Here is a 14796-nt window from a genome sequence, read left to right as displayed (position 1 = left end):
CCGAAGAATTGATGCTTTTGAACTGTGGTGCTGGAGAAGACTCTTTAGAGTCCCTTGGACTGCAAGGAGATCCAACCAGTCCATTCTAAAGGAGATCAGCCCTGGGTGTTCTTTGGAAGGACTGATGCTGAGGCTGAAACTCCAGTACTTTGGCCACCTCATGTGAAGAGTTGACTCATTGGAAAAGACTCATGCTGGGAGGAATTGGGGACAGGAGGAGAAGGGGACAACCGAGGATGAGATGGCTGGATGGCATCACTGACTCGATAGACATGAGTTTGGGTGAACTCCGGGAGTTCACCGGAGGCCTGGCATGCTGTGATTCAAGGGGTCGCAAAGAGTCAGACATGACTGAGCGACTGAACTGAACTGAACTGAAAACTAATACAAAGTATCACAATGATAATCACAGTTTAGTAGTTTATCTTTTAAGGAGAAAAATAAATATACACAATGGAGTATTACTCAGCCATTAAAAAGAATACATTTGAATCAGTTCTAATGAGGTAGATGAAACTGGAGCCTATTATACAGAGTGAAGTAAGCCAGAAAGAAAAACACCAATACAGTATACTAACACATATATATGGAATTTAGAAAGATGGTAACGATAACCCTGTATGCGAGACAGCAAAAGAGACACAGATGTATAGAACAGTATTTTGGACTCTGAGGGAGAGGAAGAGGGTGGGATGATTCGGGAGAACGGCTTTGAAACATGTATAATATCATATAAGAAACGAATTGCCAGTCCAGGTTCGATGCAGGATACAGGATGCTTGGGCCTGGTGCACTGGGATGACCCAGAGGGATGGTACAGGGAAGGAGGTGGGAGGGGGATTCAGGATGGGGAACACCCGTGGCAGATTCATGTTGATGTATGGCAAAACCAATACAATATTGTAAAGTAATTAGCCTCCAATTAAAATAACTAAATTTAAATTTTTAAAAAATAACAATTAAAAAAAATAAATTTTCTTAGAATTAACTTTTGCTGGTGGCCATACTTCCAAAATCTTCTCCCTTACTTTGGAATCATGCCAGCTAAAGAACACCATTTCTGTGATACCTTTGGAAACATCACTGTTATTTGAAACTTATCCCCAAACCACCTTTATTTAGGAGACTAAGTCCTAGGTATCACTCAGTCTACATGTTCCTTTTCTGAGTAGATGGGACCCATGTGTATTTCATGAGTCTCTCCCTAACCCAACCAGACCTGACACCAGGTGGACCAACGAGACTCTCCTTCTTTCCAAGGAACCTAAAAATGGGATAGAGAAACACTACCCAGTAGACTCACAGCACAGAAGTTCTGAGTACATGTTTAGGGCTAGGGAAGAAAGTCATGTTGAGACCACAGATATCATGATGGTTAATTTTATGGGTCAACCTAATTTGGCCATGGGGTGAACAGATATTTGGTCAAACACTATTCTGGGTATGTCTGAGAAGTATTTCTAAATGAGATTAAAATCTGAAATAGCAGACTGAGTTAAGGAGACTACCCTCCCCAATGTGGGTGGGCCTATTCCAATCAGTTGAAGGTATACACAGAACAAAAAATGAATCCTCCTGCAACCAAGGAAGAACTTTTCTTGCCTGACAGCTTTTAGCTGGGACCTTGGCATCTTGCCATCTTTGGACTCAAACTGAAACATTTACTCTGAATTTCGAGGCTGCCTGTTTTTGAACTGGACTTACACCATAGGCGTTCCTGGTTCTCAGGCCTTCTTACTTGGACTAGAACTAAACCATCAGCCCTCCTGGGTACTCAGCTTGCCAACTGCAGATTTTGGTACATCTCTGCCTACCTAATAGCAAAATGCCTTATAATAAATTGTGTGTGTATCTGTGTCTGTGTGTGTGTGCTTAGTTGCTCAGTCATGTCCAACTCTTTTTGAGCTTTTCTGACCCTCAGTCCTGACCCCAGGACTGTAGCCTGCCAGGCTCCTTTGTCCATGGGGATTCTCCAGGCAAGAATACTGGAGTGGGTTGCCATGCCCTCCTCCAGGGGATCATCCCAACCCAGGGATCAAACCCAGGTCCCCCATGCTGCAAGAGGATTCTTTACCACCTGAGCCACCAGGAAAGCCCATGAATACTGAAGTGGGTAGCCCATCCCTTCTCCAGGGGATCTTCCTGATCCAGGTATTGAACCATGGTCTCCTGCATTGTAAGCTGATTCTTCTACCAGCTGAGCTACCAAGGAAGCCTGTAGTTCTATTTTTCTGGAGAACCCTGACTAATACAGACACCAAAAAAATAATACAGAAAAGCAATCTTCAGGAGAAGAATGAAGTAATGTTCAAAAAAAAAACACAGAGATAAAAGATCACATTGCCTAGAGAGAAGGAGTATGGAGAAGTCACTGTTCTTATAGCCTTCAGAAGATCTGATAGTTCATCTTCTTCTGAAGTGAAGTGAAGTAAAAGTCGCTCGATCGTGTCCAACTCCCTGTGATCCCTTGGAATGTACCCACCAGGCCCCTCTGTCCATGGGACTTTCCAGGCAAGAACACTGGAGTGGGTTGCCATTTCATATTCTTCTGGGGTGCCATGAAACACCCTTGGTTCCTTACAATAAATTCCTTTTTACATGAGCTAGCACAGTGGATTTCAGCTACCTGAAACCAATAAGAGGCCTCAATAAGATACTTGGTGAATAACTGCACTTGCCAGAAATCCCTGGTCTCCAGCTTGGCCCCCATAACCTGACTCGTCCCAGTAGAACATAATAGGATGGTTAAGACCCAAGGCACTAGGTTCAGACAGTACCTGAATTCAATTCCCAGGTTTGCCACATACTAGCCATGTGATGGCTGCTAAATTACCTCTTCAAACCTTAAATCTTAATGACACATAGGGTTGTTACAAGGATTAAAAAGAAACTGAACTCCAGGGCCATCATGTTAGGCCTTCTGGATTATTCTCCAATTGAATGGCCCAGCAGCTCTGCTCAGTGCAGAAGCTATCCCAGAGTAAGGGTTCAGGAAAATTAGCCATTATTGCATCTTTCTTTTTTATATCACATTGTCTACCTAATTGCCACCAAAACTACTATCTTAATCAAGTAAGGAGGGGCACTTTTAACACAAATTAACATAAGCACTTGCAAAATTTACTTGATAGTGGTTTTCTGTTTCATTTCACTGTTCTTTTCAAAATAAATATACACTAGATATTACACTACTCATAGTAGAAATTATGATAGATATGTCTTTCAGGAAACTGTACTTAATTGCCAAGAACCTAGTCTGTTAGGGCAAACTCTGTGCCAAAAAAGGCAGAACAACATCCTATACAAGTACTTAGGGCTGTGAAGTCAGTGAGGCAAGGGGCTAAAATGCCCATACGTTCTTGGTCAAGTTTCTTAATCTTTCTAAGCCTCTCTTTCCTCGTGTTTTCAATGGGGATACTCCATAGAGCTGGGAAGGATTAACGTAAAATACGTAAAGCTAAGCATAGTTATACAAAATGCTAAATAATTGATAGCTCACTTATTTTCAATTCTGTAACAACTAGAAACTAATATATTCTACATAATATACTAATAATCACTCAATAGCCCCAAGAAAGAACTTTGAAAAAATAACTTAAAACGGGGCTAATCCTGTCAAGTAGGTTGAACTACTTTACATTAAAGCAGTTGAGTAAGATGCTGAGTCTTCTAAACACAATGAGACTTCCCGCTAAATGTATAGTGACATTGCCTTCATTCCAGTTCATCCAGGGCAGTCGGGCATAATTATTAATAGGGTTCCATTTCAAATGGCAACCCACTCCAGTACTCTTGCCTGGAGAATCCCATGAAGGCAGGAGCCTGGTAGGCTACAGTCCATGGGGTTGCAAAGAGTCGGACACAACTGAGCAACTTCACCTCACCTCACCTCACCTCACCTCACTTTTGAAAGTGTTCTGGTTTGGATAATAAATTATATGATTACTCTATCTAGAGTAAAATCTTTAGATGGAAGACAAGTTTAAACGCTGTTATTTCGTCTCAAGTTTTGGTTATCGTGTATTAATTTTTTCTCTCTAGCTCTGAGGCAAACTGTGAAGACAGAATTTAGGGTTCTCAGCCACACAACAGGTAGCTTTTCAAACTGCCTAGACTTGGAACTTATGACTAAGCTAATGTCCATTATCTCAAAGGAAAAATCCATGAATGAATTGGTATCGAGGTGCGGCCATCCCATTCAGCAACAAGTGCTGTGGATTATGGAGATTCATGTGCTGTGCTGTGCTTAGTCAGGTCCAGCTCTTTGTGACCCCCATGGACTGTAGCCCACCAGGCTCCTCTGTCCATGGGGATTTTCCAGGCAGGAATCCTGGGGTGGGCTGCCATGCCCACCTCCAGGGGATCTTCCCAACCCAGGGGTCAAACCCAGGTCTCCGAACTGCAAGCAGATTCTTTACTGTCTGAGCCACCAGTTCAGTTCAGTCCAGTCGCTCAGTCGTGTCCGACTCTTTGCAACCCCATGAATCGCAGCATGCCAGGCCTCCCTGTTCATCACCACCTCCCGGAGTTCACTCAGGCTCAGGTCCATCGAGTCCGTGATGCCATCCAGCCATCTCATCCTGGGTCGTCCCCTTCTCCTCCTGCCCCTAGTCCCTCCCAGCATCAGAGTCTTTTTCAATGAGTCAACTCTTCTCATGAGGGAAGCCCCAAAATACTGGAGTAGGTAGCCTATCCCTTCTCCAGGGGATCTTTTCGACCCAGGAATCAAACTGGAGTCTCCTGCATTACAGGCAGATTCTTTACCAGCTGAGCTACCAGGGAAGCCCCAGTGGAGATCCATGCTGCCCTTATAATAAGGGAAGGACAGTACTTTACACGTCCCTGGAAGTTGACGGCATAAAATGTATTCTCATATTTAACATCAAATTTAAGTCTCAGGAGCAAGCATCTTTTCTATTCCACAATTTCATGTGTGCCTGAGATTTCCAAACAAGTGGGTAACCACTTGGGAAACCCATGCGTGCAGCTCACAAGTTGTCTGATGCTCACTTCTTCCTACCCATAATCCCCAGTTCCTGCCTTCCTCAGTTCTTGACTTGTGCTTTCCATCCACTCCCAAGGACTTGATAATGAGGTTTTTGACCTTCTTCTCCCATTCTGAACCCTGCCCTTCACCTCCATCCCACTCTCAGGCCATGACGCCCAAGTTTGCTTATCATCTGCATGAAACCAAAGCCAAAGATGAGGGGTGTTTTGGACACACTCCTACTCAAAGACATGTTGCCAGGTCTGCCCTTTACCTAGACCCAGCCCATTTGGAAAGGAGCATAAGACATCACCCCCATTCTACAGATGAGGAAACTGAAGCAAGGAGGTCTACTGGCTTGCCCAATGTCACACACCAGCAAAGCATGAACGAGAGAGATGTGGGTCTTCTGAATTGTGTCCATGCACTTTCTCTTATATCTACACTCACGCTCAGTCACTAAGTCCTACCTGAGTCTTTTGTGACCCATTGCAGTCCTCCAGGCTCCTCTGTCCATGGGATTTCCAGGCAAGAATATTGGAGTGGGTTGCCATTTCCTTCTCCATCTCTTATACTAAAGCTTGTCAAATTTCAATAAGCATAATTTACAAGGACCAAAACTAAAATGCTGGATTCCATCTCCAAAGAGCAGGAAAACAGCATTTTCCTTTCTTCTCCCATCTTTTGACTTACCATGATATTTTTTATTTGCCATTTAACACTGTGCTGCTTCCACACAGGGATACTGACAGAGTGAACACAGGCCTTCAAAGTGCCCAAAGCATCACTCATGACTGAGCACATGGGGCGTACGTATCTGACCTTGACCTCACCATACCAATGCTCAAGGTCCCTGCTGAGGGCACAGGGCAATAGTGGACAATGAGTGGGGCGGGGAGCCAGCGGTCATCCTGGCAAGGTGTGGAACTACATACATTTGAACTAAGACTTCAAGCCTGCTTCCCACAAGTTTCAGTGTCCCACCAGACTTCACTCACAAAATATAACTTCCAAGATAAAATTAGCAAGAATGTCAAGTCAGTCACCACAGAGCATTATACCCCAAGCACAGGGCACCCCTTTTGAGACAGGGCTTTGTGCAGTCACCTTTTAGCCAACCCTGTGCACATGAATCATCTAGGGATCTTATTAAAATGCAAGATCCAACTCAGTAGATCTGGGGGAGTCTTGAGACTGGGCATTTCTAACCACCTCCCAGAAGATGCTAATGCTGTTGGCCTCAGAGTATCCTTGACTAACAAGATCCTCTTCCACAAGTCTCATTTTTTAACTTGTTTATTATGTCAGGTCCAATTACAGAACTTCTATTTCTTTCATTATTCAAATAATGCAGCCATGAAAATAGGTATTAAATACAAGTCACCACCCATTGTATCCTTAAAACATGACACGTTAGAAGGAGCAAATCTGTTCATGTATTTATGATATCCTCTGACCTGGGTTTAAAGACTTCATGCTTGTACATATACTGATGTCACTCGGGTACCCATCATGTAAAGGCTGCCTGATGTCTCCTGGGTAGACAATGCCCCCACTGCTCAGAAGGACTTGTTGAAAACTGTCATGTACAATTTTCTAAAGCAGGAGCAAGGGCCCATAGCCTCAGCTCATGGATAGAAATGACCACTGAACAGTTTTGAGTTTATAAAGGTATACTATTTCAGAAATAGCAGTAACCTTTGATTCTAATGGACAAAATGGGCAAGATTTCTCGGCACTCTTCTAACAGGAGCTCCCAGACTGCAGAGTGCCGTTCAGTGTTAATCCATGCAGCACATGAAAAATGAGATCTCTAGGAAAATGAGCCTCAGTCTCTTCATCCCTAAAATCGGACCAGTTACACTCACCTTACCCTATGGGATGATGCCTTTGATCAAATCATACAAAATGGTCACTATGAAAGGTTATGAACTACAAAGTACTGTACAAATCCAAAGTTATTGTAGTTTAGGGACTTCCTTGGTAGTCCAGCGGTTAAGACTCCATGCTCCCGACGCAAGGGGCTCAGGTTTGATTCCTGGTCAGGGAACTAGACCTCACATGCCACAATGAAAGATCTCTCATGTAGCAACAAAAATCCCGCACACTGCCACTAAAACCCAGTGCAGATAAATCAAAAAAGAAAAAAAAAGTGGTTGCTATTCAACAGCTTTAGAAAATGATGTGGGTAACTAACAAATGTAACATTTCAACTTCATGTCCCGTAGCATTTGAGGCATATGTAGAGGGCAGGGGTGTTAAATGGAATATTCTTTTAAAGGTAGAAAGTTACGAGACTGACAAACCACTTTTACAACTGGAACAAATCGTGTCTGCCATTCAGTAATACTTGGAAATCCATCATCAATTTGACTTATATCCAGCATCAATATATCACACAAAGTGAACCCTGTGCAGCCCAAAGAGTAAGCAAAACTAAACACTGTGTTTCACCTGCCTTTTTGGCAAGACAAAATGAAAATTCTGGTCACTTCAACTGAAATAAAGCCTTTGGTCTCTGACTGGTTTGGTTATTTTTGGAATCTTTTATGGAATATTAACTTTAATTGCTCTAATTCTGCAGGAAGCCACACTGGAAGTGCAAGGAAATATAACTGATTAAAAAGCAGAAGTGAGGGGGAAAAAAGTAACCACATATTTTGCCCCAACTTTCTTAAGCTAATATATCAACTATAACTCTTCAAAAATGTGGGATCCCCAGTTGCTATTCTTGCCCCAATTCTAACATGACTACATTTAACATGCTTCACCCATTGATGTTAGCAGGTCTTTTTATTGTCTGTTATTTTACCAGGGATCAACATAAGTGAAGCAATGATATAGGAAAGTAGCTTTTTAAATCAGTGGCAGACTTTAAAATTCCTGATATAACAGTAAGAGAAAAATATGAAGCTTGTTGATCCACTAAGAAATTAAGCTCTAACCTAAGCTCCAGATCATAACCAATTGAATGAGTAAACCATGGACAATAAAAATAAAACTTGATGTAGTATTTAAAATACACTAGTTTTTAGACCTCCCAGGCTCACACAACACATTTTCTTAGACGAAGAAATCTCTTTATAAGAGACACCAACCTTAAGTGACACAAAAGAAGTTTAAAGTTCCAATTAGTTTGGTGTCCTCTGTTGATATTATTTTGCTTTTTCTGACCAACAATAATGAATAACCCACAAGCACTAATGAATAACTAACTCCCTTTGTCTCCAAGGACAGCAGAGCCCAACAAGAAATGTCAGAGGCCCTGAAGTAAAATAAAACACCTTTACAATGAAAATCTTTCCAATTATATAGTCCTAGGGCTACTGCGAACTGTCTTAAGTATTTAAATAGCTGTGTCAAACACACTTATAGTGAGGATCATAAAACCAATTTCCCAGATGCTTTGAAAAATGCATTTCTCCCAGTCTAATTACAGTCTGTAACTGTTAAGAAGAAAGCAGCGAGAAACACCACTATTGGGATTCTCTACTCACCAATTATGGGAGGGTCAGAAAGCTGCCAGCTGCAGAATGTCCTCCACACTCAGTGAAAAGATCAATATAAAAATTCTTATTTCAACACATTAAAATTTACATTTTTAATTACCGTAAGCAATCATTTTTTAAACAAATTTATATATCTTAGAAATACAAAGCTAAATTTTTCTTAGTTGTAGTACACAGAAAATAAAAATATACCCATGTTCCTGAGAACCAGCGTTCTCACTGACAGCTTTGCAATGAGGAAGTGTGAGGAAGAACTCTGTAATGTTATATTTTAACTGGAACTCATTACCTTGTTCTGGTGTATTTCCTCACTCTGTCCATAGAAAGGACCTAGAAGCAATGATATCCCAGAGCCAATAAGAATACCTTCTCATCCAATTTCCCAAATATTATTTCCCATTAAAAGGAACCTTAACTTTTGGGGAAAATTGATTCCAGGTCTGGGGCAGGGAAGTACAAGCGATAATAGAATATTTTGTGTCTCAAAGTAAGGAAGAACTTAATGGGAACATGTCAAAAGGACATAAGAACTGACCTGAAGGGGCTTCCATTGGTCAAATCTGGGACAGTTTGACCATCAGAAAAAATAGTGATGGAAATGGGTTATAGCACAGTGAATTTTTTAAAAGAATAAATGAATCTGCAATGACACTAAAAGAGAAGGGAGAGAAGTTCTCCTTTCCAGAAGACCAGCTAATAAATATAGAAGGAATGATAAAATCAGAAAGTAACCTTTATGCAATCAGCAACATAATAACTGATTCAGACAAAGATCAATAGATCCTATGAGAGGTTATTAAAGATATTCACATATGATTATTTGTTAATTTTGAAAAGTGTCCTTTACAATATAGAAGTCTAGTGACACCACCGTAGACAGACAACCAAAAGCAGCATTACAATTACTAGGACAAATTACCATTTAGTGCTTCCTGATATAACACAATGGGTGGTGCACAAACCACCTATGTGGTATTCTTGCCAAAAATGTTTAATCTGACCCCAATTATGATAAAATGACTAGACTGATCAGGTTGTGAGACAAGACAGCTGACCTGAACTTTCAAAAAATATTAACTCATTTTTGCCATGAAAAACACAAAAAAAGCCAGGGAGAGTAGGTCATTCTAGATTAAAGGACACCAAAGAAACATGACAACCAAATATAACCCAAATGCAGTGGATGATCTTTTATTAGATCCTGCTGCTAAGTTGCTTCAGTTGTGTCCGACACTGTGCAACCCCACAGACGACAGCCACCAGGCTCCCCTATCCCTGGGATTCTCCAGGCAAGAACACTGGAGTGAGTTGCCATTTCCTTCTCCAATGCATGAAAGTGAAAAGTGAAAGTGAAGTCGCTCAGTCGTGTCCGACCCTCGGCGACCCCACGGACTGCAGCCTTCCAGGCTCCTCGGTCCATGGATTTTCCAGGCAAGAGTACCGGAGTGGGGTGCCATTGCCTTCTCTGTTATTAGATCCTAGATTTTTTTTTTTAATGGCTACAAATAAGACTGGATTATGGGGGGGGGGGAGTAATACCTTATATTATAAATCATGATTAAGTAAAACAAAATACATAATCTGAATGTGACCTATATTTTAAGATATAACTGTTTATAAGTAATGCTGTTGTATCAAAGCTAAATTTCTTGGTTATGATTAATGTATTTTAGGTATATAGCATGAAAGAGAACTGCTTAGGAATTTGGGAGTAAAGGGACACAGGGTCTGCAGCTTACTTCCAAGTATTTCAGCTTACTTTAGAGATAAAGATGGCAAACGCCAAAAAGTAAACTACAATAGAAGGTAACACAAAATGAAATGGAAAAAAAATCCAACTTTTAAAGAAAGATATTTAGGAATGAAGAATATGTTTTATTTAAGGGATTAGTTACCTACAAATGGAAGTAGTTGAATGCAGCTTCTGGAAAAGCCAGTGAAAGGAGGTAGATTCCAAGGGAGTAGAACCTTTTGTCTTTTCTAACAAAGACAGTTATGATCATGGGCCTGTCTTCCTCGAGCTTGTAACCATTAACAGCAGTCACCCACTCTTAACTGCTCTTTCTGTGGGAAAAATGAACTCCTATGACAGAGGTTCCCAGATGCTCTCAGTTCATGGAATTCTTAGTGTCTCAGCAAATTTTTCATGGTGCCCCTAGGCCAAAAGGAACATCTAACAGTTCTGTTTATTAAGTAGTTAGGTGTCAATAACTTAATAGTATTTATGTACTAATAACATTATCTGTTGGAAAAAATAACAAATTTTTAAAATCATTTTTATTTCATTTTTAAATAACCACAATTATTAATGGGATGTGCATTTCAATCATGCCTTCTGCTACTTCTCAAATCTTGGAATCAGATTGAACATCACCACCTTCACCTCCTATTCCACACTGATTTTCATTGAGCACCTGCTTTTGTTATTGTCGTAAAATATATGTAACATAAAATGTCCCATTTTAACCATTTTTAAGTGTACAGATTAGTGGTTTTAACTATATTCACACTGTTGTACAACCATCACCAACACCTATCTCCAGAACTTTTTCAACTTCCCAAACTGAAACCCTGTACCCATTAGTTAATAACTCCTCATTCTCTCCTTCCCTGGTCCACAGTAACCACCATTCTACTTTCTGTCTCTATGAATTTAATTATTGTAGGAACCTCATATAAGAAGAATCATACAATATTTGTCCTTCTTTGTCAGGCATATTTCATTAGCATAATGTCTTAGGGGTTTATCCATATTATAGCATATGTCATATTTCCTTCCATTTGAAGACTGAATAATATTCCACTGTATAAATATGACTATATCTGCTGCAGTCCATAGGGTCGCAAAGAGTCAGACACGACTGAGCGACTAAACTGAACTGATAGATAAGACATATTTTGTTTACCCATTCATCTACACTGATGGACACCTGGGTTACTTCTACCTTTAGCTATTGTGAAAAATGTTGCTCTGAACATGGATGTACAAACTACTTGCTTTTCTTAATCACAACTACCAATTATGTAGTTTCTCAAAGTTACGATATCATCAAAAAGAACATACCATAATCTAATGTTAAAACTGTGAACCTCCTCAAACTAGTGGTTTGCCTGCAGGGATGTCACATATCCCATGTTTCCTTCAAAATTTAAAACATCTCATAGCTCTCTCTGAGTCTCCTGTGGTACCCCAGCACACCTGGCACACTATTCGGGAATCAATGTTAAATTCATGGCTATTTGAGTTTTCATAGGAACAGAACTCAATCCTTAAGTAACATAAACATTACAATCAAATTTATATTTCTCCTGAGGCTCCAACTGGAAATTTTTGAGTCTTCAAGTCAGATGTTTATCTGTATGACAATCCCTAAGTAACTTATTCTGTTGGCAATGTATAGAAAGATATATAAATATACCTCCTATTGGTTCTGTGTCTCTGAAAAACTCTAACACACCCACAGAGTCACAAGTTCTTTGGCACTTATCCTTCTGGATCATGACATTGTCAACAGTGCACGGGAAAACAGTGGCAAAATCAGGGAGAGATGTCAGTCTCAAGCTTATCGCATCAACCCTGAGGTTGAATCCTTCCACAGATTGCCAGCACCCTCAAGATAGATCCAAACTTCCTTAGTATGTCACTCATGACCCTTCACCTGGTTGCTGCTTATTCTTTTCCAGCCTCATCTCTTACCCAGGTCTCCACACCTCCCGTCAATGTGAAACCAGATGGAAGTCTATGAAATGGACTATGGTCTCTCCCCTCCAGGTTTTGAGTGTGCTTTTCTCTCTACCCAGAGCAAATTCCAGATAGTCCCTGCCCCTTCACAGGCACGTGCATGCATGCACATGCACGCACACACACACACATGCACACACACACACACATACACACAGGACATACTCTTCTGTGATTGTAAAGTTAGCCCCTCATTCTTTAGGCATCTGCCCAGATCCCCTACTCTTTTCCCAGATCCACCTTTCAAGCTCAGGCTGGGAACCCCTTCAAATGTTGCCCTATCACCTTGAGTGTATGTCTACCACAGCCTCAGCCATGCTTTATTTTAACTGTTCATTTACTTTTCTAAATTCTCAACTCCCTAAAGCCAGAACTAAGTTTAATTGGCTATCACATCCCTAAAATTCATTTAAGAAGGCCTTCTTATCTCTCCTTGCTATTCTCTGGAATTTTGCTTTTAGTTGTGTATCTTCCCCTTTCTCCCTTGCCTGTCACTTCTCTTCTTTTCTCATTTATTTGTGAAGCCTCCTCAGACAACCACTTTGCTTTCTTGTATTTCTTTTTCTCTGCGATGGTTTTGGTCACTGCCTCCTGTACAATGTCATGAACCTCCGTCCATAGTTCTTCAGACATTCTGTCTACCAGATCTAATTCCTTGAATCTATTCATCACTTCCACTGTATAGTGATAAGTGATTTGATTTAGGTCATACCTGAATGGCCTAGCAGTTTTTCCTACTTTCTTCACTTTAAGTCTGGATTTTGCAATAATGAGTTCATGATCTAAGCCACAGTCATCTCTAAAGGAAATCAATCCCAAATATTCATCGGAAGGACTTAGGCTGAAGCTGAAGCTACAATACTTTGACCACCAGGTGCAAAAAGCCAGCTGATTAGAAAAGACCCTGATGCTGGGAAAGATTGAAGGCAAAAGGAGAAGGGGGTGGCAGAGGACGAGATGGTTACATAGCACCACCGACTCAGTGGACATGAATTTGAGCAAACCCTGGGAGATAGCGGAGGACAGAGGAGCTTGGCATGCTGCAGTCCCTGGGGTCTCAAAGAGTTGGACACAACTTAGCGACTGAACAGCAACAAATCCCCAAAACAGTAGCTCACCCATAACATATGCTTAATAATTATTTGTAGAACAAATAACTCGATGAAGTTCAATCAGTTCCAGATCGCCATTCTCAGTTATTGGCTTAGTTTAGAAACTGTCAACCAAGATTTGAGAGGGACACAATCAGCCACTCCTGGTAACATCCAGGCCACTAGTGGCATCCATCCTGTAAGGTGAGGAAGAATAATAGTTGTCCTCAACTCCTTACCCATGTCTCTGCATGCCCTAATCATGCAGATCTAGAAAAGGCACTGCAAGCTTGGAAGCTAAGCAAGGACCCAGAAAATCAAAAAGAGGAGAATCAGGAAGCAGTGCTAATTTTTACATGAGTTCCATGATGAACTGCCCTGAGAGTTTGTTATTCCTTAAGTACCTGAAACAGTTTTTATCAACTATGACTATAATTATAAACACACCTAGTCACTATCAAAGTAATATTCCCAAACTCCTTATTGCCTGACAAGGCTTAAGTTACTTATTTTTTTCTAGACTTTAATTCCTTTGTCATTTATTCAACAATAGCATACAACTCAGGAGTGTTTGAGGAATAACTGAGATTATGTATTGGAAGGCACTTAACGCAATGCCTAACACATGCTAAGTTATTATATAATAAGTACAAGTTTTTAATATTATCACCACTATTTCCTGCAAGTCAGGATTTCAAACACAAATATATATAAAAGCAAGCTACAGTTCACTAGTCAAGCATGAGCTGAAAAACTGTACTGGGCCTCAGCCCCTGTAAATACAAACACATGAGCTTGACATTAAGAAACTTAGCTTGCCATGTCAGGAACACAGCAACCCAACAATGACAGAGCTATTTTGGATGCAGCCCCCAGGGAAAATTTTCCTGTACTTACACTGGATATCAGTTAGCTCTGAGAAATAAGACAATTCAAAACAAACCTAGACCAAAATAAATAAGTAAAAAAGAAAAGAAAAAAAGTTACACATATGTTTAGGTTTTTTAGTCTATCCATTTATATCAACTTCTCCATACTCAGAAATACATAGACACTAAAACAAACAACTTTTGGGTTACCTGCCTGATATAAAGCCTTATTCATCATAATTGGCTAAGTTATGAGCTAACCAGGTAAATAGCCACTTACAAGGCTGCTAGTAATTTTATTTGGGGGTATAAACACGTGGAGGAGGAAATGGAAATCCACTCCAGTATTCTTGCTTGGAAAATCCCATGGACAGAGGAGCCTGGCAGGCTACAGTCCATAGCGTTCGGAAGAGTAAGACATGACTGAGAACGTACACACATAAACACTGAGTATAGGCATTTAAAACGAAATGGTAAAAATACCCAGAGGAAAATATAATCATGCTCTTCTATACGACCAAGCTATGTTTTACATAATATACATGCTCCTTTTTCTAGCCCCCATACACATATCATTAGCAATATAACCTCGTTAACT

The 14796-nt window shown here is 40.6% G+C and overlaps 1 protein-coding gene across 6 annotated transcripts in view; it reads right to left on the bottom strand.

Annotated features, from left to right (window-relative positions):
• Positions 1 to 14796, bottom strand: part of GLIS3 (GLIS family zinc finger 3) — a 493388-nt gene that overhangs the window by 462876 nt on the left and 15716 nt on the right. The gene's annotated exons all lie outside the window — the stretch shown is intronic.

This window comes from Budorcas taxicolor, chromosome 8 (assembly GCF_023091745.1).
Source record: "Budorcas taxicolor isolate Tak-1 chromosome 8, Takin1.1, whole genome shotgun sequence".
Lineage (NCBI taxonomy): Eukaryota > Metazoa > Chordata > Mammalia > Artiodactyla > Bovidae > Budorcas > Budorcas taxicolor.
This window is presented reverse-complemented; position numbering and strand designations above follow the sequence as displayed.